Source organism: Chelonia mydas, chromosome 7 (assembly GCF_015237465.2).
Source record: "Chelonia mydas isolate rCheMyd1 chromosome 7, rCheMyd1.pri.v2, whole genome shotgun sequence".
In the NCBI taxonomy this organism is placed as follows: Eukaryota; Metazoa; Chordata; order Testudines; family Cheloniidae; genus Chelonia; species Chelonia mydas.
In genome coordinates this window covers 45,183,764-45,207,613 of record NC_057853.1, presented here as the reverse complement: position 1 = coordinate 45,207,613, position 23,850 = coordinate 45,183,764, and the positions used below count along the sequence as shown (strand labels likewise).

General features: G+C 42.4%; 1 protein-coding gene across 4 annotated transcripts in view; it reads right to left on the bottom strand.

The window, feature by feature from the left end:
• RAD54L2 (RAD54 like 2) overlaps positions 1-23,850 on the bottom strand; it is a 95,252-nt gene that overhangs the window by 60,518 nt on the left and 10,884 nt on the right. The window lies entirely within an intron of this gene.

Below are 23,850 nucleotides of genomic sequence, written 5' to 3'. Positions count from 1 at the left end.
TCTATATTTTCAGTCACTCTATACCACACTTCTCTTTTCTAATTTATATAATCAATCTGACCCTCTCCCTGTCACACACCCAAATCATACCCATCCACTTACATATAAGGTTTGAAAACCTGACTATACACCCAGGGAATTAAACATATTAGCCAAAGTATGATATGAAAGACCTCCACACTGTCCCCTGATCTACCCCCAATGAACTTTTCACATGTGCTTCCTCCCGTGACCCAGAGTGAATAAATACGAAACAAAATTAGCTCTCAACTTCTAAAAGGAAGTCCTCACAACACAGGCAAAGTCATCTGTAGATAGCAGAGTCACTACGCTCACCAGCAATGTACCAAGATGATGGAGGCTCAGAGCTCTGGAACCAGAATCAGAGGCTCAACGACATGTAACAACTAATCACTCAAGCCAGAACATCTTGCTTGTTATTCTTAGTACATGCAGGCCAGGAGAATCCTCTTGTGAATACTGGCATAACAAGCTGCTGCTAAAATATTCATATTTTATATAAAAAATTATGCAAACACCTAAAAAAATCCAAGATATTACTATCCAAATGTACAACTATTAAAGACAAAGGTGACCTTTCAATTTGATTTCAGATGTTGCTGTGTGTCTGAAGCTTAGGTTCAAAATGCCAGCTGAAAAAGTCACTTCCAGGAAACAGAAAGTGGATTGAGATGATCATTTGACACCTCTTCATGGTCCAGCAATTCAGTTTCACATACAGACTTTATGTACCATGGGATTTTATACTGCAGCCTATTAATCTGAGTGCCTTCAACTTTTCACAGTGGTCTGTGTATCCTATAGGCAAAGACAAACTTCCCTTAATACAACATGAAGAAAGACTCTGACAAGGGCCCAGGATCCATTGGTTGAACCATCCCTTTTAAAGGAAGGCAAGGAGAAGAATAAAAGCTCAGGAGGGGATAACAATACATCAGCCCAAAAAAGACAGGTTACAGCTACTTCCTGTAGGGAATGGGACACGAATGCTGGGCTGCAGAGAAACTCTCACCTAGTCCCATCTCAGTTTGTCACAGTCGGAGCCTCTGTATAGAATGAGAAAGTAAAGACCAAGGTGATCATGGAAATAAAGACCAAGGTGATCATGAAAGCACAGGTTTGTCAGCTCAGACCACCTATTGCCCCAGCATGGATTTCATGACAGATCTTTCTGTCTGGAAGTGTCTCAGCTGTGTTTCAAGGAGAACAGTGTCATATGACAGCTGTACAGGGTTAGGGAATCTTAGTATTGGATAGGGTGGGTGGAAAGCAAAGTGTCAAAGGAGAGAAAATGAAGATAATGGTAGATAACGAATCCATCCTTGGAAAAAAGCTCAAGATGTGTTCAAACTTGACCCTTGAAAGGTCACCATTCAACATAACCAGCATGGCCCTACATGTGCCTTATCAAACATTTTCCCTGTTCTTCATGCATTGTCAATCATCTACTTTTTCCCCTAGCACCGATGCCACTGAAGATTTCAGCAGCAATGTATTTGGGAATTGAAATACATATTTTAAAAGGACATGAGTCTCTAAAACGCTTTTCCAAGCAGTTAAAATAGGCCCGTAGGCAAGCTTTCAATATCTACATAAACTTTTCATAAAATATGCAGAACTTTCGTTTTCTGGTATATTATTTGTATTAACACAGTGCACTATAGGCTGGATATCCTGGAAGTTAAGAAACACCTCACAACCCTGTAAAATAAGGCCTGAAAAAATACAAATCTAACAGCTAAGTCTGTTAAAATTATTCCAGTTAAAGTAATCAGACCGAGACAAGAGTAACAGTGAGAAAGTGTCAGCAAGACACGAAGGGAAAGCAAGAGAACAAAAGAAAATGAAATCAAGGTAAGACAATGGCTCAGGGCATTGGTATTGTGATACGGAGCCTTTCATCACTGGATTACAGGTTCAATTCTAGTCTTTGGTGGAAGCAACCAAAAGTTCTTACAGTTCAACAGCTGTTTAGTGGACTAAACAGGATAGGTTGGTTGTTGGAGTCCAGCAGAAGGCAGATACAACACAAATCTCAGCTGACTTAAATGGATCCATGGCAATTCACTCCAGCTAAGGATCTGTCCACAGATCCCCAGACTCACTACTATTTGCTCCATGCTCTAGGATCAGTGTTTCTCTACGACTGATCCATAGACTGATGCTGGTCCCCGAGATCTCCCTGGCACAGTTTAGGAAGGCAGCTAGCCAGTCCCTGGTATCAAAAAGGTTGAGAAACACTGCTCTAGATCACCCACAAATGACCACAGCAGCTACTGAGAAAAAAAAAAAGAGGGAGCAAGGGAGGAAGCATAAACCAGTCTACTATAAAAAGTTTTTCTTGACAATAAGTGCTGTGCTAAATTCTGATGTTTATTTCAGAGCAGCAATTTATTTGCACCTGTAAGCAACAAAAAACATACCTTCCAACTGATGCACAGGTCTAAAAATATATTTCTATTTTCTTTTAGCTTAAATAGTCAGGTTGCTTTCAGACCTGTAATTGAGAAGCTGCTGGTGTTGCCTGTATAATTCACAGAAAGATTAGAACTGTGGTCTCACTGGATTTTTTTTTTTTTGGGACGGGGGGGGAAGAGGATCACTTGGTGTATGTCTACATTGCAAGTGGAGATGTGATTGTATCATGTGTACACACACCTGTAATAACTTTAGTCTAGCTTGCAAGGGTCACAGCAACAGTGTAGACATGATGGCATGGATTTCAGAACAGGCTATCAACCAGAGTATGTACTGGACTTGTTCTTTGCCAGCCTGTGTTGAAGTGCATGCCACCACATCTACACTGCTATTGTTACTCATGCTAGCTAGATTATAACTATTATGGGTATGCCCACACATGCAATGGTCACACCTTCATTTGCAGTGCATCATAGAATCATAGAAATGCTGGGAGGAAAGGGATTTCAAGAGGTCACCTAGTCCATCCATGTGTGCTGAGGCAGGATCAAGCAAACCTAGACCATCCCTGATACCTTTGTCCAACCTGTTCTTAAAAACCTCCAATGACGCAGATTCCACAATCTCCCTTGGAAGCCTATTCCAGAGTTTAACCACCCCCATAGCTAGAAAGTTTTTCCTAATATCTAACCTAAATTTCCTTTCCTGCAGATTAAGCCTATTAGATCTTTGTCCTACCTTCAGTAAACATGCAGAACAATTGATCACATCCTCTTTATAAAGGCACTTTACATATGTAAAGGTTTATCAGGTTCTCACTCCGTTTCTGGTTTGTTTGTTTTTTTGATGCACAACTTATTAAGGTACTTTGAAATCAGTAGCAAGTGCATCTTAACAATCTAACAAACTATTCCACAGTTTGCGTGATATGCAGGGGTAAAACAGAAGCTTTGTAAAGGATTCCAGTGTCATAAAAATATGATAAACTCTTCCGTTCATGTTATCAGGTAGACATCCCTTCTGCCCCACCTCCACCCAAGATCTTGGCAGCTCCCCTAATAATTTTCAATTGCATAAGCTCTGCTGAAAAAACTGGGATACACAACCTGAACACTGAACAGGCAGGTACGAATTACACAGACACCAGCCTGCCTTTATTTCTCACACAGATATGACCCAGTTCAGAGCCTTCTCGAAAGGGAATTACATAACATATCCAGATTGCATTTGCCTCTATTGTTTTACAGCAGGGTTATTCCAACCTCTCACACACATTTAATCACTGCTGGCAGGGCACTTTGCAAGAGATAAACAGATTATCTTCAACTGACCAAAGTTACTATTCATCTGGACTTTCCAGCTCTCCCACATTCAATCAATCAATCTGTGAACCTCCTAGCCCTAGAATGGAAAGAAACACAAGGAGAGATGGCATCCTGGGTTGTATGCAGGGAGAACAGGAAGAGGGCCAACAGCACCAAGATATATAAACAAAGTCCTCTACATCACAGGATTATATAAAAAGCCTGTGATCCTGGACAAATTTCAAGAAATTGGGAGGCTCCTGAGTAAAGGGGGCAGGAGGCACTAGTAAGCGAGGAAACTCCAAAACATTCCATTTGCTCACACAATAAAAAGAGAGGAGCTTTCATGTTTACCACTGTTCAGAGAGTCAAAGCCTGCATCAACTGAACATCAAAATAATATCCAAGACGGCCTCTATCAGGCACTGTACCCACCCTTCAGGGAAGATAAAAGTAGTTTTTTAGGGGGAGTGGTCTGTTGTGGGGTTGGTTTGTTTTTTAAAGGCAGAATATTTTAAAGTGTAAACTTCTTAGGGTAATGAGTGTCTCTTACTGTGTGTTAGCACAAGAGAGGCCCAATCCTGGATTAGGGATTTAGGTGCTTCCAAAGCATGAATACGTGTTTAAAGATTAGATTTTTTTAAAAAAAATCTCAACCCTTTGTACACTAAGATCCATAATTCACTGTCCTTTCCAAGATTTTCTCCACGCTCCTGAGAGCAAGAAACTCACTTTTTTCTTTTTTTAAATGAGAGCAGGGATTCTTAACTCGTCACTTGTCCTCAGGAGCTGGGCCCTTAAGTGAAGCAACAAATACCGTGACAGTCGCTGAAACTGTATGCTGTGCACATCATCTCTCTGCAATTTCCATCACAGGACTCACCCACATGTGGTCCATGTCCAAACAACTTATTTAATGAAACATGATAAATATAAACATGATACATTTAATGAAACATGGATAAAGAAAGAAAAGGAGTACTTGTGGCACCTTAGAGACTAACCAATTTATTTGAGCATAAGCTTTCGTGAGCTACAGCTCACTTCATCGGATGCATACTGTGGAAAATACAGAAGATGTTTTTATACACACAAATCATGAAAAAATGGGTGTTTATCACTACAAAAGATTCTCTCTCCCCCCACCCCAGTCTCCTGCTGGTAATAGCTTATGTAAAGTGATCACTCTCCTTACAATGTGTATGATAATCAAGGTGGGCCATTTCCAGCACAAATCCAGGGTTTAACAAGAACGTCTGAGGAAGGGAGTGGGGGGGGGGGTGGTTAGGAAAACAAAGGGGAAATAGGTTACCTTGCATAATAACTTAGCCACTCCCAGTCTCTATTCAAGCCTAAGTTAATTGTATCCAATAAAGAAAGGTTACAGCCTGAACTATAGAAGGAACCCCGGTGTTCTCTAAAACTCACTCTTTCTAGGGCAGGATCAAATCCCGTCCACCCATTCAGAGGTGGGAAAGACTTCACTCCATAAGGGATAGCCAGAATACTAAAGCATCTGTGCTTCCCAGGGACTCTCCCTACCATATCAGATCATGCAGGGGGGATTTGGATGTGGAGCCACAAGTGCGGACATCTACCATCTAAATACTTGCAGAAGATGTAGGTTCAACCCTGCAGCCCTGAGGCAGCACTAGCAGTTGCAATGTAAAAATGGGGAAAGAAGATTCCATTCCAGGATCTCACTTGAGCCAAGACCATTATTTGGATTTATGGAAGATTTGTCCCTTAATGCCTGTTTCGTAAGAGATTTTGACTTGGTTGTTGTAATGTCTGGCTATAAACAAAGTGTCAAGAACCCTGGGAAATTCTATAGCCCAAAATATTCCAAACTACCAGTGCATGCTGGGAAGGAAAATTATAGACTGGTATGATGCAATTTTGGAGCAAAGACATTTGTGTAAACAGAAATTAGGGTGAAAGAGGTAATTCCAATTAGAACTGAACAAATAATTTTTTGGTTCAGTGGTTGAACCAAAAAATCTGGAAAAAACGTTTCGTTTTTAATCAAAACTGATTTTTTTCTTCAATTTCTTGTCCAAAAAAAAAAAAAATTAATTCAGGTCAATCTGAATTTATGTTTTCTAAATGAGACAGCTCATTTCAAAACAAAATGTCAAAATGAACCATTTTGACTTAAAAAAAATTTCCCCCTTTTTTATTCAATTAAAACTATTTTCCAAATTCAACCCAAATTCATGAATAGTTTCAGTCATCCTGAAACTGAATATTTGGGCAAGCAAAAAAATTTCACTCAGCTCTAATTCCATGGCATTTCTGCAGAAATCGTTAAGTTTCATCTTTACTATATCACTAGTCAGTTACTGTAATCAGTTGAGCGTGGGGTGTGAGGGGATTATTTTGGGCATGAATATTCCAGTTTTGGCCTTCAGGCTGTTAAAAGACTTACATTTGGCACTATATAAATAAATAGCATCCAGTACCTAATGGCATGTGCAAAACATACGAATAGATCATTAGAGAAGAAGTCATTCATTAAAAAAAAGGAGGACTTGTGGCACCTTAGAGACTATCAAATTTATTTGAGCATACAGCTCACTTCATCGGATGCATACAGTGGAAAATACAGTGGGGAGATTTATATACACAGAGAACATGAAACAATGGGCATTACCATACACACTGTAAGGAGAGTGTAAGAGGGACCTTTTGTAGTGATAATCAAGGTGGGCCACGTCCAGCAGTTGACAAGAACGTCTGAGGAACAGCGTGGGGGGGGGAGGGGGAGAAGTGGGAAGGGAATAAACATGGAGAAATAGTTTTACTTTGTGTAATGACCCATCCACTACCAGTCTTTATTCAAGCCTAAGTTGTCATTCATTAAAGTTGCTCATGGGGAAAAAATATATTGGTAATGTTTGTATAATTTCAAAAGTGACAATGCAATGAACATTCTGCTGTTGAATTTAAAAATGCAATAAGTACAAAATGTCAGGACTAATGGTTTTATTTAATTCTCACAGTTTACCTTACACAATATATTAACATCACCACAAATTATATATAGTCAGTCATTATATGCTGTTGTGTAAAATAAAGACAAGTATTTGTTCAAAAAAGGCACAAGCATGTTTTCAAACAGCATTCACCTAACAGGTAGTCTGTATTTCTAAATAAAGCAAATACATGAGTCAAAATGCTTTGGCTCTATCACAAATCAATGAGATGGAACTTTTCTTTAGGAAAAATTAAAGTTGTAATATTGTATATAAAAATCCCGATTTAAATCAGATCCTTCTGCTGTACTCACAAATGGGATGGACTCAGTTTGCTGCATCAGACTACTATGAACCTAAAGCAACAGTTCTTCACCTGTGCCTTATGGATAACTGGTGGTGCACAGAGCACACGCTGGAGGTCTGTGAAGAGATGGTTGCTCACATGATGCTGGCTCTTCTTATTTCTACCAATTTAATTACATCAGAAGCAGCTAAGTGCACATTAAAACCTAACCCATCATATTAATCACTATTAACTTTCTCTGAAGTAGTTGATATACTTGCTAATACAGCAAATGGGAAAAGAAGTGGTCTGCATAATTACAAATGGGAGGGGAGGTTTCCACAACCGTCTCTCTGAAAATGTGGTCCTAACTATGAAGAAGTTGGGCAGCCCCTATCCTTAGCATTGACAGTCCTTAGGTGAGACCCATCTGCCACCACATTCACAACCAGAAACAAGCTCTATGTTAAAAGGGCATCTATACACCAAAATGGTACATTGATGGTTGAAGAAAACAGACTGTAATAGGCTGACAGTATGTATGTGGAACACCCCACTCCGGAAGCAGGTGTTTATTCTGCTGAGAAATGCTGAGAATGCTGAGAAATGGTTTACTGGTTTACTGGTTTATGTTACTCACAACAGGCTTGTCTACACTGGCAAGCTTTTTCAATGAAACTAATGTCGCCAAGGCGGGGGGGGGAAGGGGGGGAATCAACAAAAGCAAAGTTGCCAAAGCATATCTACATTTGCTCCCTCTGTCGACAGATCGTGTCCACCTTTGTCGACAGTGATTCAAGCATACTGCCAAGAATGACCTTGAGCGGATCACTGCGGACTACGTGGCTCTGGGAAGAAGGATAAAGGAGTTGGAGGCGCAAGTGGTGTTCTCGTCCATCCTCCCCGTGGAAGGAAAAGGCCTGGGTAGGGACCGTCAAATCGTGGAAGTCAACGAATGGCTACGCAGGTGGTGTCGGAGAGAAGGCTTTGGATTCTTTGACCATGGGATGGTGTTCCATGAAGGAGGAGTGCTGGGCAGAGACGGGCTCCATCTTACGAAGAGAGGGAAGAGCATCTTTGCCAGCAGGCTGGCTAACCTAGTGAGGAGGGCTTTAAACTAGGTTCACCGGGGGAAGGAGACCAAAGCCCTGAGGTAAGTGGGAAAGCGGGATACCGGGAGGAAGCACAGGCAGGAATGTCTGTGAGGGGAGGGCTCCTGCCTCATACTGGGAATGAGGGGCGATCAACAGGTTATCTCAAGTGCTTATATACAAATGCACAAAGCCTTGGAAACAAGCAGGGAGAACTGGAGGTCCTGGTGATGTCAAGGAACTATGACGTGATTGGAATAACAGAGACTTGGTGGGATAACTCACATGACTGGAGTACAGTCATGGATGGTTATAAACTGTTCAGGAAGGACAGGCAGGGCAGAAAAGGTGGGGGAGTAGCACTGTATGTAAGGGAGCAGTATGACTGCTCAGAGCTCCGGTACGAAACTGTGGAAAAACCTGAGTGTCTCTGGATTAAGTTTAGAAGTGTGTGCAACAAGAGTGATGTAGTGGTGGGAGTCTGCTATAGACCACCGGACCAGGGGGATGACGTGGATGAGGCTTTCTTCCGGCAACTCACGGAAGCTACTAGATCGCATGCCCTGATTCTCATGGGTGACTTTAATTTTCCTGATATCTGCTGGGAGAGCAATACAGCGGTGCATAGACAATCCAGGAAGTTTTTGGAAAGCGTAGGGGACAATTTCCTGGTGCAAGTGCTAGGGGAGCCAACTAGGGGGGGCGCTTTTCTTGACCTGCTGCTCACAAACCGGGTAGAATTAGTCGGGGAAGCAAAAGTGGATGGGAATCTGGGAGGCAGTGACCATGAGTTGGTTGAGTTCAGGATCCTGACGCAGGGAAGAAAGGTAAGCAGCAGGATACGGACCCTGGACTTCAGGAAAGCAGACTTCGACTCCCTCAGGGAACAGATGGCCAGGATCCCCTGGGGGACTAACATGAAGGGGAAGGGAGTCCAGGAGAGCCGGCTGTATTTCAAGGAATCCCTGTTGAGGTTACAGGGACAAACCATCCCGATGAGTCGAAAGAATAGTAAATATGGCAGGCGACCAGCTTGGCTTAATGGTGAGATCCTAGCGGATCTTAAACATAAAAAAGAAGCTTACAAGAAGTGGAAGGTTGGACATATGACCAGGGAAGAGTATAAAAATATTGCTCGGGCATGTAGGAAAGATATCAGGAGGGCCAAATCGCACCTGGAGCTGCAGCTAGCAAGAGATGTCAAGAGTAACAAGAAGGATTTCTTCAGGTATGTTGGCAACAAGAAGAAAGCCAAGGAAAGCGTGGGCCCCTTACTGAATGAGGGAGGCAACCTAGTGACAGAGGATGTGGAAAAAGCTAATGTACTCAATGCTTTTTTTGCCTCTGTTTTCACTAACAAGGTCAGCTCCCAGACTGCTGCGCTGGGCATCACAAAATGGGGAAGAGATGGCCAGCCCTCTGTGGAGATAGAGGTGGTTAGGGACTATTTAGAAAAGCTGGACGTGCACAAGTCCATGGGGCCGGACGAGTTGCATCCGAGAGTGCTGAAGGAATTGGCGGCTGTGATTGCAGAGCCCTTGGCCATTATCTTTGAAAACTCGTGGCGAATGGGGGAAGTCCCGGATGACTGGAAAAAGGCTAATGTAGTGCCAATCTTTAAAAAAGGGAAGAAGGAGGATCCTGGGAACTACAGGCCAGTCAGCCTCACCTCAGTCCCTGGAAAAATCATGGAGCAGGTCCTCAAAGAATCAATCCTGAAGCACTTACATGAGAGGAAAGTGATCAGGAACAGTCAGCATGGATTCACCAAGGGAAGGTCATGCCTGACTAATCTAATCGCCTTTTATGATGAGATTACTGGTTCTGTGGATGAAGGGAAAGCAGTGGATGTATTGTTTCTTGACTTTAGCAAAGCTTTTGACACGGTCTCCCACAGTATTCTTGTCAGCAAGTTAAGGAAGTATGGGATGGATGAATGCACTATAAGGTGGGTAGAAAGCTGGCTAGATTGTCGGGCTCAACGGGTAGTGATCAATGGCTCCATGTCTAGTTGGCAGCCGGTGTCAAGTGGAGTGCCCCAGGGGTTGGTCCTGGGGCCGGTTTTGTTCAATATCTTCATAAATGATCTGGAGGATGGTGTGGATTGCATTCTCAGCAAATTTGCGGATGATACTAAACTGGGAGGAGTGGTAGATACGCTGGAGGGGAGGGATAGGATACAGAAGGACCTAGACAAATTGGAGGATTGGGCCAAAAGAAATCTGATGAGGTTCAATAAGGATAAGTGCAGGGTCCTACACTTAGGATGGAAGAATCCAATGCACCGCTACAGACTAGGGACCGAATGGGTAGGCAGCAGTTCTGCGGAAAAGGACCTAGGGGTGACAGTGGACGAGAAGCTGGATATGAGTCAACAGTGTGCCCTTGTTGCCAAGAAGGCCAATGGCATTTTGGGATGTATAAGTAGGGGCATAGCCAGCAGATCGAGGGACGTGATCGTTCCCCTCTATTCGACACTGGTGAGGCCTCATCTGGAGTACTGTGTCCAGTTTTGGGCCCCACACTACAAGAAGGATGTGGAGAAATTGGAGAGAGTCCAGCGAAGGGCAACAAAAATGATTAGGGGTCTAGAGCACATGACTTATGAGGAGAGGCTGAGGGAGCTGGGATTGTTTAGTCTGCAGAAGAGAAGAATGAGGGGGGATTTGATAGCTGCTTTCAACTACCTGAAAGGGGGTTCCAAAGAGGATGGAGCTAGACTGTTCTCAATGGTAGCAGATGACAGAACGAGGAGTAATGGTCTCAAGTTGCAATGGGGGAGGTTTAGATTGGATATTAGGAAAAACTTTTTCACTAAGAGGGTGGTGAAACACTGGAATGCGTTACCTAGGGAGGTGGTAGAATCTCCTTCCTTAGAGGTTTTTAAAGTCAGGCTTGACAAAGCCCTGGCTGGGATGATTTAACTGGGACTTGGTCCTGCTTCGAGCAGGGGGTTGGACTAGATGACCTTCTGGGGTCCCTTCCAACCCTGATATTCTATGATTCTATGATAGCAATGGACTGTGGGTATGTATCCCACAGTGCCTGGCAACACCATCCGTCGCTCGGTGTTGTGGGAATGTGGAAGCTGAGTGCGGCACATCCTGGGATGTGCAAAATGTACCATCATGCTCCGCTTTGTGTCCTGCCCCATTTTGAGCCACTTTTCCAACTGTCATTCTTTTGTAGTGCTCGCCAGCATCTGCAGTGAGAGAGGATGGATCCCACACTTCTCTCCTACGCGCTGTTAGCTGTCATGAGGACATTGCACATGGCAGCACAGTTACTCGCAAAGTTAGCAGAGGATGAATCGCAAGCACCCGAGTGTGATATGGACGGCAGCAACTTATCAGTGCTTTGTGGATTCACAGAGCAGCTGCATACAGTAGACCATCATTTTTGGGCTAGGGAAACAAACACTGATTGGTGGGATTGAATTGTCATGCAGGCGTGGGATGACGACCAGTGGGTACAGAACTTTAGGATGCATAAAGCAACCGTCATGGAGCTACGTGCTGAGCTGTCCTCCGACCTGTGGCGCAAGGACACCAGATTGAGAGCTGTCCTTCCGGTAGAGAAGCATCCTGCAATCGCTGTGTGGAAGCTGGTGAATCCAGACTGCTACCGGGTCAGTTGCAAATCAATTCGGAGTAGGAAAGTCCACTGTTGGGGCGGTATTACTCCAAGTGTGCAGGACAATAAATCGCATCCTGCTGCACAGGACCGTGAGTCTGGGAAACGTGCATGAAATAGTGGATGGCTTTGCAGAGATTAGGTTTCCCTAACTGCGGTGGGATGATTGATGGCACACACATTCCAATTTTAGCCAGACCACCTTGCCTCTGAATACATCAATAGGAAGGGATACTTCTCCATGGTGTTGCAGGTGTTTGTGGATCACCAGGGGCATTTCAAGGACATCAGTGAAGGCTGGTCTGGAAAGGTGCATGACACACGCATCTTCAGGAACAGTGGCCTGTACAAAAAGCTGCAGGCAGAGACTTTCTTTCCAGACCACAAGTTCACAGTGGGGGATGTGGAAATGCCCATAGTAATCCTGGGAGATCCGGCTTACCCCTTACAGCTCATGAAACCTTACACAGGGCACCTGGACAGCAGCAAGGAGCGTTTTAACAAAAGGCTGAGCAGGTGCCACATGGTAGTCGAATGTGCCTTTGGCCGTTTGAAAGCTCGCTGGAGGTGTTTAAATGACAGGCTATACCTTACCGAGGATAATATTCCCGTGGTCATAGCCGCATGCTGCACTTTGCATAATCTGTGAGAATCTAAGGGTGAAATGTTTGCTCAGGTGTGGTGCACTGAGGCAGAGCGCTTGGCTGCACAGTTTGAATAACCATATGCTAGGGCTGTCAGAGAAGCCCTATCAGAGGGCTGCTATTAACATCAGAGAGGCTTCGAGGAACCACTTTGACAATGAGGGGCAGTAACATGCCTGCTTTGGAGTTGCTTCCCTGTTGCATCCATGTACCATTTTGGGCCCCAAGACTCAGGCAACACAATGCTTTAGAAGCCTGTTCCCGAGAGTGAATTGATTGCTTTTGTAGAACACAGAATAAAAACGCTGTACCATTGAATACCTTAGCCTTTATTTATTGTAAAAAACGGTAAAACCTCACAACTGTGTCTAGCTCCAGCTATCATTGTGCAAGCTGTGAGAGGGGGTGGAGTGATGGGGAAACTAAGGAGTGAAGTGAAAAGGAATGTGTGGGCATAGAGGGGGGTGGGGTTGGCAAAGAATTGTGCATCCGCTGCAGGGGTGCTCAAACTCAGATCTGCTCAGTCTGCAGTTGTATCAAAAAGACTTGAGCATCTCTGTCTGATCCTCCATAATTTTTATCATCTGCTCTGTCACTTGCCTAGCAAAAGCAGCACACTTTTCTGTCCTGCCTTTTGGGTTCCCAGCACTCTTTCTGTTCCCTGGTCTGTCTCTCATCGCACCGTAGAACCTCACAGAACATGTCTTCTTTGCTGCGCCTAGGTTTTTTTCTTATCTGCTGCAGCTGGTCCGCGGGGGTGCATGATGTCTGTGCTGAACAGAAGAGGGATTGTTGTGTTCCATTTTCCTAGTAGAAATCACTTTCTCTCTGAGACTCTAGGCAGGCACACAGCTCCGCGAACACCCCAATCATGGTGAGTTTCGGGAGTGGGGGGGCAAGGCAGTTGTGGGTGCGGACAAAAGGTCACAGCTTGCAGGGCAGCTTTGCAGGGAACTCATTCTAAAATTATCCCACACTTTTTCACAGGCGGCCAACCTGCTGGCTGAGATTTCGCTGCTGAGGGTGACCAGAGAAACCAGGGCTCAGCTGCTGAATGCTTGCGGCTTTCACCCCAGTCTATATGCAGCTCAGCTATATGCCACTTTGGTCCCAGCTCCAGTGATTGCTAAATGGCATGGCACAGTTTCCTACATGGGGGAACTAAGAAGGCTACAATCCCCTGGAATCTGCAGCAGAGGATTAACAAGTACCTCCATCGACACCCTGCTTGACCATGCAGATTAGCTACACAGGGCAATGTCCAGCTCACTGAAAACACTACATGCCTCCCACTTTTCGATTCCCTACACAAGCCACAGCAATTTACCCGGAGTCTCATCCGCTTCCTGCTCCCTGTTGAGCACTTCTGGAGTGGAGAAAAGTTCCTGGCTGCCTGCCCCACCGGGCGACCCTGCTGGGAGCATCACATCCTCTTCTAGCTCTCCTTCTTCATACACAATTTCAACCTCCGGGTTACCCCCCTTTCAGCTGCATGCGAAGTATCCACGGGGCAATCGACGATGGAGGTGGGGTCACCACTGAGGATAGCATTCATCTCCTTAGAGAAGCGGCAGGTCTTAGGTGCACCACCGGAGCGATGGTTCGCCTCCCGCGCCTTATGGTACACCTGCCTCAGCTCCTTTATCTTCGCTCTGCACTGCTGCGTATCCCAATCATAGCCCTTTTCGCACACGCCTCGAGAAATTTACCCATGTGTCCCCCAATTCCTACGGGTCACTCACAGCTGCAACTGAACAGACTCCTCTCCCCATATAGTGATCAGATCAGCAGTCCAAGCAGGAGCGCGTTTGGTGCGATAGCCAGCCATGCTCATCTGGGAAGCTACCTGGGAAGCTCCTCTGGGAAGCCAGCAAGCAGGAAATGAGATTTAAAATTCCCAGGGCTGCAAGGAGGAGGGGCAGGTTGGCTGCAGGGCAGAGGAGCTCAAACCGCTGACCAGAGCGGCAGCATGGAAATTGTGGGATATATTCTGGAGGCCAATAAAAAAAAAATTAAAAAACTGATGTCTACACTGGCTGTTTGTTGACAATAAAGGGAAGGGAAAATACAAAAGTCTCTCACAGGGGTGGAAGATTTTTGGCGCCAAAACTAGGCTTTTTTTTCCCCCCGAAAAAAGTGACCTTGCAGTGGGTACGCTATCGCTGTTTTGTCGCCAAATGCCAGTTTTTGGTGACAAAACTGGCAAGTGTAGACAAGCCCACAGGCAGGCGGCTCACTACCCCACGCAAAGTGGGAATGGCTCACTACAAGAATCCAGGGTGTTGTTAAGCAGTCCTGAAATAGGTGCCATTGGAACAGCTAAGCCGAGGAAGAAGTTTTGAGTTCAACCTTATGTTGCTTTATTGTAAAGTTCTGCCTATAGAAAAGGAAGCCACAGGAATGGGATGATTTGAGGCTTTATATAATAAATTTGAATTTGGGAATGCATTTGAATTTGGGAATGGAACTTGTGCCCACTATTCTGAGGAAGGAAGGCAAACTCCCACCAGACACTGTTGTAAAGAATCTGGTCTCATCCCCAACCAGTTATAAGTTGCAAGGGTTCTCACTGCTGTTGGCCAACATGATTTGTAGGGAGCAGAGGCTAGAGAAAAAACAACATGCCATTTTTTGAAGAAATTCAGGACCCAGCCCCTTATTATCTTTAGGTACATGGACCATTCAAAAAGACAGCATGACACCAAAGCAGCCTAAAACTGGCTCTTGCCTGGAGAGGTGAAAACAATAAGAATGTGTAAGAGGGGGTGGGGGGAAGAAAAGGAGGACAGCTAATCCTTCCGTGCTAATGTGACAGTGCTGGAACGGAGAGTTTGACAATCAGCATTACATAAGGCCCAGTTCCCACTGTGATTCTGAACAAAAAGAGCTAACGTAAGTCAACAGCAGCATCTGCAGATCATTACACAACACAGGCAGCAGCAGAAGCCTGCTAATCAATCAACTGCTGCATGCCACATAGAAACTTTTGGTGGCAGGGTGTGTACTTTCCCCCTTATGGTCCCCCATTTCATAAGGGACAGAGCCACACTACTCCAAGCAATGTTGATATTCTGTAATTTTTTTAAAAAAATCCTCTTCTTCATAAGGTATTATAAGTACTGAAATGCTGTTTATTTGTGAATGGAACCAACACAAAGGTGCTGATATATTTTTGCTCTAAACAATGTTGTGTATTTTTTAAAAATGATTTCAATTTTAGGCATGTTAAATTGGACATTAGGACAATTTAAAATGTAGGAGCTTATTTGTATTAAATTCTTCTGCAAGTCCTTCCTACCCTGTTATTCTCACCAGGGCCATCTCTACATGCTCCCGAACCTAAACTGTGGCCTAGTGTGCCATTTTGTAGTGCATCAGACTGTGAACTCTTTGGACCAGAAACCATGGGTCAAGCTATCAATCCAGAGTAATTCCACTGACATTCTTCTGCATGGACACCACTGCAGCTCAACAAAATCTGATCCCTTGCCTTAATTACTTTTTAGAATTGCCATGTATATTTTTGGCTCTTGAAATTTTGTCCTTTTAAATACAGTTCATAAGAAAAAGGTGTTAACCCTTTTCTTTGTGAGTACCAATCTCACCCAACCACTGGCAATAGGTGGACTAATTCTAACCAATAGTGGAGGACTAGAGAATTAAAAAAGATTCTCCTGGGAGTTTAGGTTGTATGCATGGAAGGATGGCTTGGAATTGATTACTTGCAAGCTATGTAAAACAGAGCCAGTGCAAGGAGCACACTCCCCATGAGCCCTAAAGGCATGAGGTAGTCTCGGGAGAAAGTCACCTTTGATCAGTAAAGAACTACAAAATTAATCTGTGGCACCAGCAGTTGGGATTTACTGGCATTGTTGCTCATCTCTTCGGCACAAGTGTCTCACAAAGAAACAAGTGCTGCCCGTAGACAATGTTTTCCCCTTTTCGTTATGGGGAAAATGCATCTTTTCTTAACCCTGGAATACCTGGTTAATTCGTCCAGAGCATTCATCATTCCCACACCCATCTCTTTTTACCACTCAGCTAGACAGACCTGATTACTGGTGATTGACTGTCACTTCCTTTCACTCATCTTTGTGCCTAACAAGGGCCAGTCATATGGCACAGAGTCATTGATAAATCATGACCAAGTTGTGGTTATTCGGTCCCTTGGGACATGTTTCTGCATTTCACTATCCAGAACGTTAAGGGGGTTTCTGTTTTTGATGCTGCACCTTTCCACCTCCTCAGCATTGACTAAAAACTAGTTCTTCTTGGCTTCAAAATTTTGAAGAAAAAAAAAATCAAAATTCCTTCTGTTTCTGGCTAAAGGAAATAAAGAAATGAGGGAATTAACAAAAAAGTCCCCCTGCCACCACCTATGACTTGGCAAAGGAAACTTCTGCTCAGGCAAGAAATAGACTTCTCGGTAAGAAACGCACATGACCTTGGGTAGTTGGTCACCATCTGACCAGTTTTGAAAGAAGAAAAACCATCTCTGTCATCTTCATATTATGAGCTTTCATTTACTGTGTGGCACCTCCAAACTGGTTCAGCTGTGCCCAACGATCAGACACACAAGAATTCCCCAGTGATTAAAAATTATTTTGACTAAGTTTCACACTAAGTTAAAAAGCCATTTAAGGATTAAAAACCTTTAGAAAAAAGAACTTCATGCAGAATCATTCACTCCCTAAGGAATTCTGCTTCCTGTGACCTTTCCATGATAGCACATGCCTCTCAGGAAGGTTAGTTCAGCTGGTTCCCAACACATGTAGTTACAGCCTGATGGCTAGTCTCTGACGTTTTTCCCACCTTTAAAAGATGAAATAAGAGAAAATATGGATCCTCCACCACCAAGCATACACACAAAGACTAAACACTTATCTGTTCTCTTAACATCCATGTCTTTACTGAAGCTTTGTTCACATGTAAAGCGATGTGGGGAGAGATAGCTCAGTGGTTTGAGCATTGGCCTGCTAAACCCAGGGTTGTGAGTTCAATCCTTGAGGGGGCCATTTGGGATCTGGGGCAAAAACTGGGGATTGGTCCTGCTTTGAGCAGGGGGTTGGACTAGATGACCTCCTGAGGACTAGATGACCTTCCAACCCTGGTATTCTATGATTCTATGATGAGACTGATGTAGCTTCCAACATTTTTCTATCCTTAAAAATGAAAGTGCCATCTACCAAGGTGAGGCTTCCTTTTCCCAAGCTCTGAATCTTCCTGACTGGAGAAACACACCTACATTTTTTTTGTCAAGCTTACAAATGAAAGATCCAGCTCATTTCTGCTTATCCTACACTATATACCAGATCTAAAACATTTCTTTAGAGAATCACATGCATACCACAGAAATGGTCTAATCAGAGAAAATACGTAACAGAAACTAAGTTATAGTACCTCTCACAATGTCCCTTTAAAAATGTCAATATTGACTCTGCACACTTGAGTTCTACTTTCAGGCAGAGTTTTAAAAACAGTACAATCCAAGTTGATCAGTAGACTGACACATATTAATATATTGAAACTATTTTAGGGGGCACCACAGAATTTTCATAGATTCCATGGCCAAAAGGGACCACTATGGTCAACTAGTCTGACCTCCTATATAATAAAGGCTATAGAACATCCCCCCAAATAATTCCTAGAGCATACTTGGGCCCATTATCTATAGGAGCATCAGGTCCATCTGCAGATAGCTGGTTAAAATCTTTAACAGAGAGAATATCAGTATATGCTGATTTCCATACACTTTAGGGTAGGGTGGATTTTATTTAAATCAAATTGATTTAATCATGATTTAAACCACTAATCAGGAAGACTCAATTTAATTATGGTTTTCTACATAAAAGGGCATTCTTGTTGGTTGCTATAACCTTAATACATATTCTTCACAACTCAGAGATAGATGTAGGTTTCATTTTTAGAAGGTACACACTATACATTTTTAAACAGTGATTTATTTTGAAAACTTTTCAGATTAGTTTTACAGCTATATCAGAAAATGAATGATTGTTTCGTTATTTCATTTACCAAAAGGTAATTGAAGCAGATATTTATGAAGTCATCGGGAGGTTGAACTATCTCCAATTCAACAGGTTAATCATTAATATTTGGACGATTTTCTTGCCATTCTGTATTAGGAGGAGACCATCACCAGACAGATATTTAACTAAAACAACAACGTTAAGTATTCTGAATTTTTCTCTTCAACAGCAAACATAATATTTTAACAAAACAAGGATATGTCCCTCACGTCTCACATTTATCTCCAGACTTCTTCTCCTTGTCCAGATCTATTCCACCCCCAACAATCGTCTATTCATTGAACTTTTTGAAAGTTTGCACTTTTAGAGACAGGTAAGGGATTGACTCTGTGTACATAAATTTGCAGAGGGACAATAGGGTTGAGATCTGTTATTTCTCACCTCTATATTTTATTTATTTATTTAAAAACATTTTTGCTGTTAAGAAGCATGTTCCCTCTGGAGACACAAATCCACAGTTTGAGAACTGCAAAACTAAGCATCTCTGATGGTATCTTCCAGACTAAGCACTGAGTCGCATTGGGTAGATAGAAAGATTAACCCAAATAATCTATACAGAAGCCTGCGGAACCCCATAAAATTGGGTCCCTAATCAATGAACTATTGGAACTCATTTACAAAACTTTTCTTGAACATAACATGAATATATGGTCTCATACTATAGAATTAGAATTTATAGTCCCTATTCCATGAGGAGATATCTTTGAGCTATAATGTATCTTAATTAAAACCATCTTTAGATGGATTTTTTTTATTCAAATCGGATTTTTTTGATAAAATGCTTTTTGAGGAAAAAAACCTGATTTTTTTTATTTTATTTTTAAATCACGGATTTTTATCCACCCTTCTTTAGGGATTTTATATGTTACTGCAGCAGATCATAATGAGTTTTATTTTCATATCAGACACAATCCAAATTTTAATTCCTAAGATTCAGAAGCAGAAAAACTCATTTTAGAAGTCCACCGCACTATGCTCTTCCCAAGCCACTAACTTGGATGCAGGGAGGACAGATGGAAGAAGAATTATGCAGTAGTATGGAAGAATAGATTATAAGTGATCTTCAGTCAACAGCTTTCAAGGGACAACTTGTTTTGTTTTGTTTTAAGTCCATTTAGTGTTTGTGAAAGGTGCTGACAGCCCTAGAGAGTTCTCTTTATCCCCAAAGTATAAAATGAGCAGTAGCTATGCAAACTTTCCCACAATACCTCATCTATGTGTCATAATCCTAAACTAGAGCGATCACACATAGTAAGAAAGTATCCCAACACACAGACTCAGACATCTGCTAAAACAAAGGTCAGGGCGGAATTTCCTGTGCCTATCCCCCTCTTCCATGAATTATTAATAACTGGACTGAGGTTGCCAAGTTATTCACCCAGTCCACCTAACATTCATCTAACTGTATGAACTTTTGGCCGTTGTTCACCTGGACTGAATTCAGAGATTTTAATAATAACCATAACTTTTCTTTTCATGGGAGCTCATATATGCTTAACAGCACTCTTCTCTATAAGTAACACCACATTCTATTTCATCCACAGTTTTCTGAGGAAAAAAAAATCAAGATTTTCTAATGCATATTTTCTGTCTCTCTCTCACATCATAAAAGCAGATTTAAAAATAAGAATATTTCCTACAAGTAGCAAAGACAAACGTCGCCATATCTCATTCTACTCAGATGAGCAGTTTCCTGCCCACCTTTTCTTGGACATAATTTTCAAACTAAGCATTCTTGATAGACTTATTAAATCTGGTTACTATACAGAAATAAAACTGATACCACCTGTATCGCTTTCAAGAAGAAATAATCTAAGTAAGTAATAAACAAAACAGCACAACAAGTAGGGATAAAATATCAACAGGAAATAGAAATCTAAAAAGGCAGAGAATATATCCTGTATCAGTTTCACAAAATACACAGGATTAGGATTTATGCTATTATTTATAGTCAGACCTAAAAACCCCAGCTGAGAGGGAGTTTCTATTTTGCTTGATGTTGTCCACACACAGAGTAAGAGATAGCCCCTACCACAAAGGGTTTCCTACCTAAATAGTCCGCTAATGGTTTAGTAGTAATAAAATCATTCTAACAGTGAGCCAGAATGGTTTTATAGGAGCCAGTTGCCAAGTTATAGTGTTGTGCTCTGCCATGTAGGGAACCCAGTTTGGAATCTAGTTCTGGTCTCTCCTTACCTTTGCCAGCAAAGGTACCTTGCTCAGGTCTTGGGAGACGAGGGGGTTTCTCGTGCTGTTCTACAAGTGCTTCCTTTGATAGTTAAGGAATGAAACTGATGGCTTACAAAGAAAGTCCTCATCCACACTTGAAAATATGGTCACTGTGGCTACTGAAAGGGAGAGGAGGGGACAGTTCTGGGATAAGGAGAAGGGCCAAGGAATCCTCCAAACATTTCAAGAAAAAAAGAACAGCACTATTCTATGTAGTCTATGAATGTGAGCAATTGAGATTTTTCTCATTTGATTCAACAGTTATCTAGGTCCCATTTCTTTTAAAGTAGGTATTTACTTTGCTAGAACCCTTTGGGTTACACATCATGCTCCAACACAGTGAAAGGACTGAGTTAGTACTACAAGATATGAAAAGCTGCCCTTGGCTTTGTTTTTTGTTTTGCTAAATACTTTTTATTTTATTTTGTTAATATACAGTGCCAGCTAACTATTTTTTGAATAGAAGAGGCAAAGTCAAATCACTTCTCAGACATTTGGAAATAAAACGAACATTTACTGGGACCAAGAACTCAGATACTAGTTCACAGCCTGTGGATCACTAATAACTCTGATGGGAAACCTTTGGGAGATGTTATCAGTGCTGAGTCTATATGCCCAGGTAGTCCAATTGGCGGGCGGGGGGGGGGGGGGGGGGGGGGGAAGAGATTTGATTAATAGTGTTTTGACCTCGCTAATCAAAATGAGTCATACGTGATGTTGCTCCAGGAAAATCATTAAGCATGACAAAAAGGGGCAATGCCAGAGAGCTTCTTTCTGTTGTGGTGTTAGAAGAGTTAATAAACAGAAAAACACCTGTAGAGAGTATGGATTAGTTTTGTGATGATTTTACTATCTAGATTATGGTAGGGAAATGCATAAAACAAACCACAATATATAAAGGGCCTCAATTGCCACTGCTTTCCTTGAAGAACAGCATGTACTGTTTCAGTAAGACGGAAGCTTACAGTTGCTGGCAAAGGAAAGTTGTATTGACTATTGTCCCATGATTGCCGGAATGTAACTGAAGACTTCCAAACTGAAGGTCAGTTTCTCCGGGGAATTCTTCTGCAAGGATAACAGGCCCACATGAGATATTTGGAATTTCACAATACAGACCAGATTCTCCTCCGGTATGTTGAATTTCCCTATGAATAGTTCGTGTAAGGGCCCAATCAATCTCTCTCCCTGCAACCCTTCTCTATTATAGGCTACTGACATCTAGTCATCAGATCTTCCTTTAAATTATTTTCTTATGTTAATAGTATCTGAAGCATACTGAAGTCTAAACACCTTCAAATTGAATGATTCCATAGTGTCATTTTCAGTCCAGTTGCCTTGAATTTTCAATATCGCTAAGGAAGAAACCTAAAGCTTATCTAGCAGGACCATAGTTATAATATGCTTCCAGTCCAAGACAGATGAACTCATCATTGTTCCTTTCCCCCGGCACCAAGGAAGCTGGTTTTGCAGAGGGGAAGGGATGGGAGGAGAAAGATTTATTTGGACCCAAGTTTTGTATCGCAGGAAGCTTGTTTCCTGTGGTGAGGTGTATTCCATCATATAATACAGAATACATAAGCACTCACAATCCTCTACAGGAGGGGCATCAAACTCATTTCATATAGCAGACCTGATCTGATACCCTGCCACTTGGCATGGGCCACATTCAGCAAAAGTTATTAAAATAGAAATCACTTGCCTGAACTGCAGCATAATTTACATGATGAACATTAGTAAACACTGATTGCTGCTTTTTCAACAACTGTGCTATTTCAGAGTACTGTATTTATCTTTGTGTAACTTTCCTGTGTTATCATATTTCTCATCATGGTTTGCTTGATAGTATCTTTGAATGCTGTATTATTTTACCACAGCTAACTTGTTTACAAATCAAGCACACGGGCTTTCCATAAAAGTCCACAATAAATAGAAAATCCTACATTTCTCTTGAAATGCATAACACTCTTGATCTATCTTTCTCTTCTTATTGCTTGTCTACACTGGCAACATTAAAGAGCTGCCACGGCAGCGCTTTAACATGGCTTGTGTAGTCGCGGCACAGCACTGGGAGAGAGCTCTCCCAGCGCTCTAAAATGTATGTAATTTTCTGTGAGACAAGTCAGCTAGGAGTTATTTTAGAGATATCAGAAAATCCAAGTTTTTTCTGATACTCAGATTGTAGTTGCTTCATTTTCAGGTCTCATTCGTCTTCTGATTTTTGCAGTACAATGTAGTTTTGGAAAAAAAGGATTTACTTAGGGGAACGTGGTGCACTTTCAGTATATTTAAAGGAGGACTGCAGCCAATAAGACTAAAAAATGTAAACTCTAACAGAAAAATCCACAATACAGAAAATATGAATTATTTGCAGATTTAATAGAGTTTTCCATGTGTTCTACATCACAGTTAGGCACAACAAAAAACTCAAAGCCCGAGTGAAGAGGAAAGGGCTTGATGTGCCTATACGTCACCCTCATACCCTCCCAATTCTTGACTAACGCAGAGGCCAGAGATGCCCCTGGCATAACAGATAGCCTTAAAGGGCTGCCTAAATTATGGCTATCTGTTATTGCAGACCCGCTTCCTCCAACAATTAAGCCCACCGCTACTGCAGGGCCTTTTGCTGCCTTTCACAAAGATTGTGCCAGGGTGAATTCTCTCCAGACCTGATCCTGGGCTCTGCCACTCCTTTTCTGATGCCAATGCAGCATACTAGTGTCACAGAGGAGGAGAGAATCCATCCCCAAATTTGTGTTCCTCTAATTTAAGTACTCCTAAAACAGATTCAGCTAAAGGTGATCATAGAGGAGGCTGAAGGGAAAAACACATTTACTTCCTCCATTATTTGACCCACTTGCAGTGACAGTAAGGACAAGGTGAAAAATTTGTTTACAACACCTCCCTCCCTTCTTTCCCTTCTTGCCTCTTCTTTGGTGGCAAAGTGGTAGAGAGGGAGATAAAAACAAAAGAGAGGGCCCCTTTAAAAAAGAAAATTAGGAGGTGAAATGATAAGTATCTTCCTCCAAATCTCTCTTTGGTGAGCCTGTCTGCAGAGGAAACCTGGGAAAAATACCTGGGTATAGAGAGAATAAAATATTTTCCTCCACTTTATGAACATAAGAACGGCCATACTGGGTCAGACTAAAGGTCCATCTAGCCCAGTATCCTGTCTTCAGGTGCACCAGAGGGAATGAACAGAGAA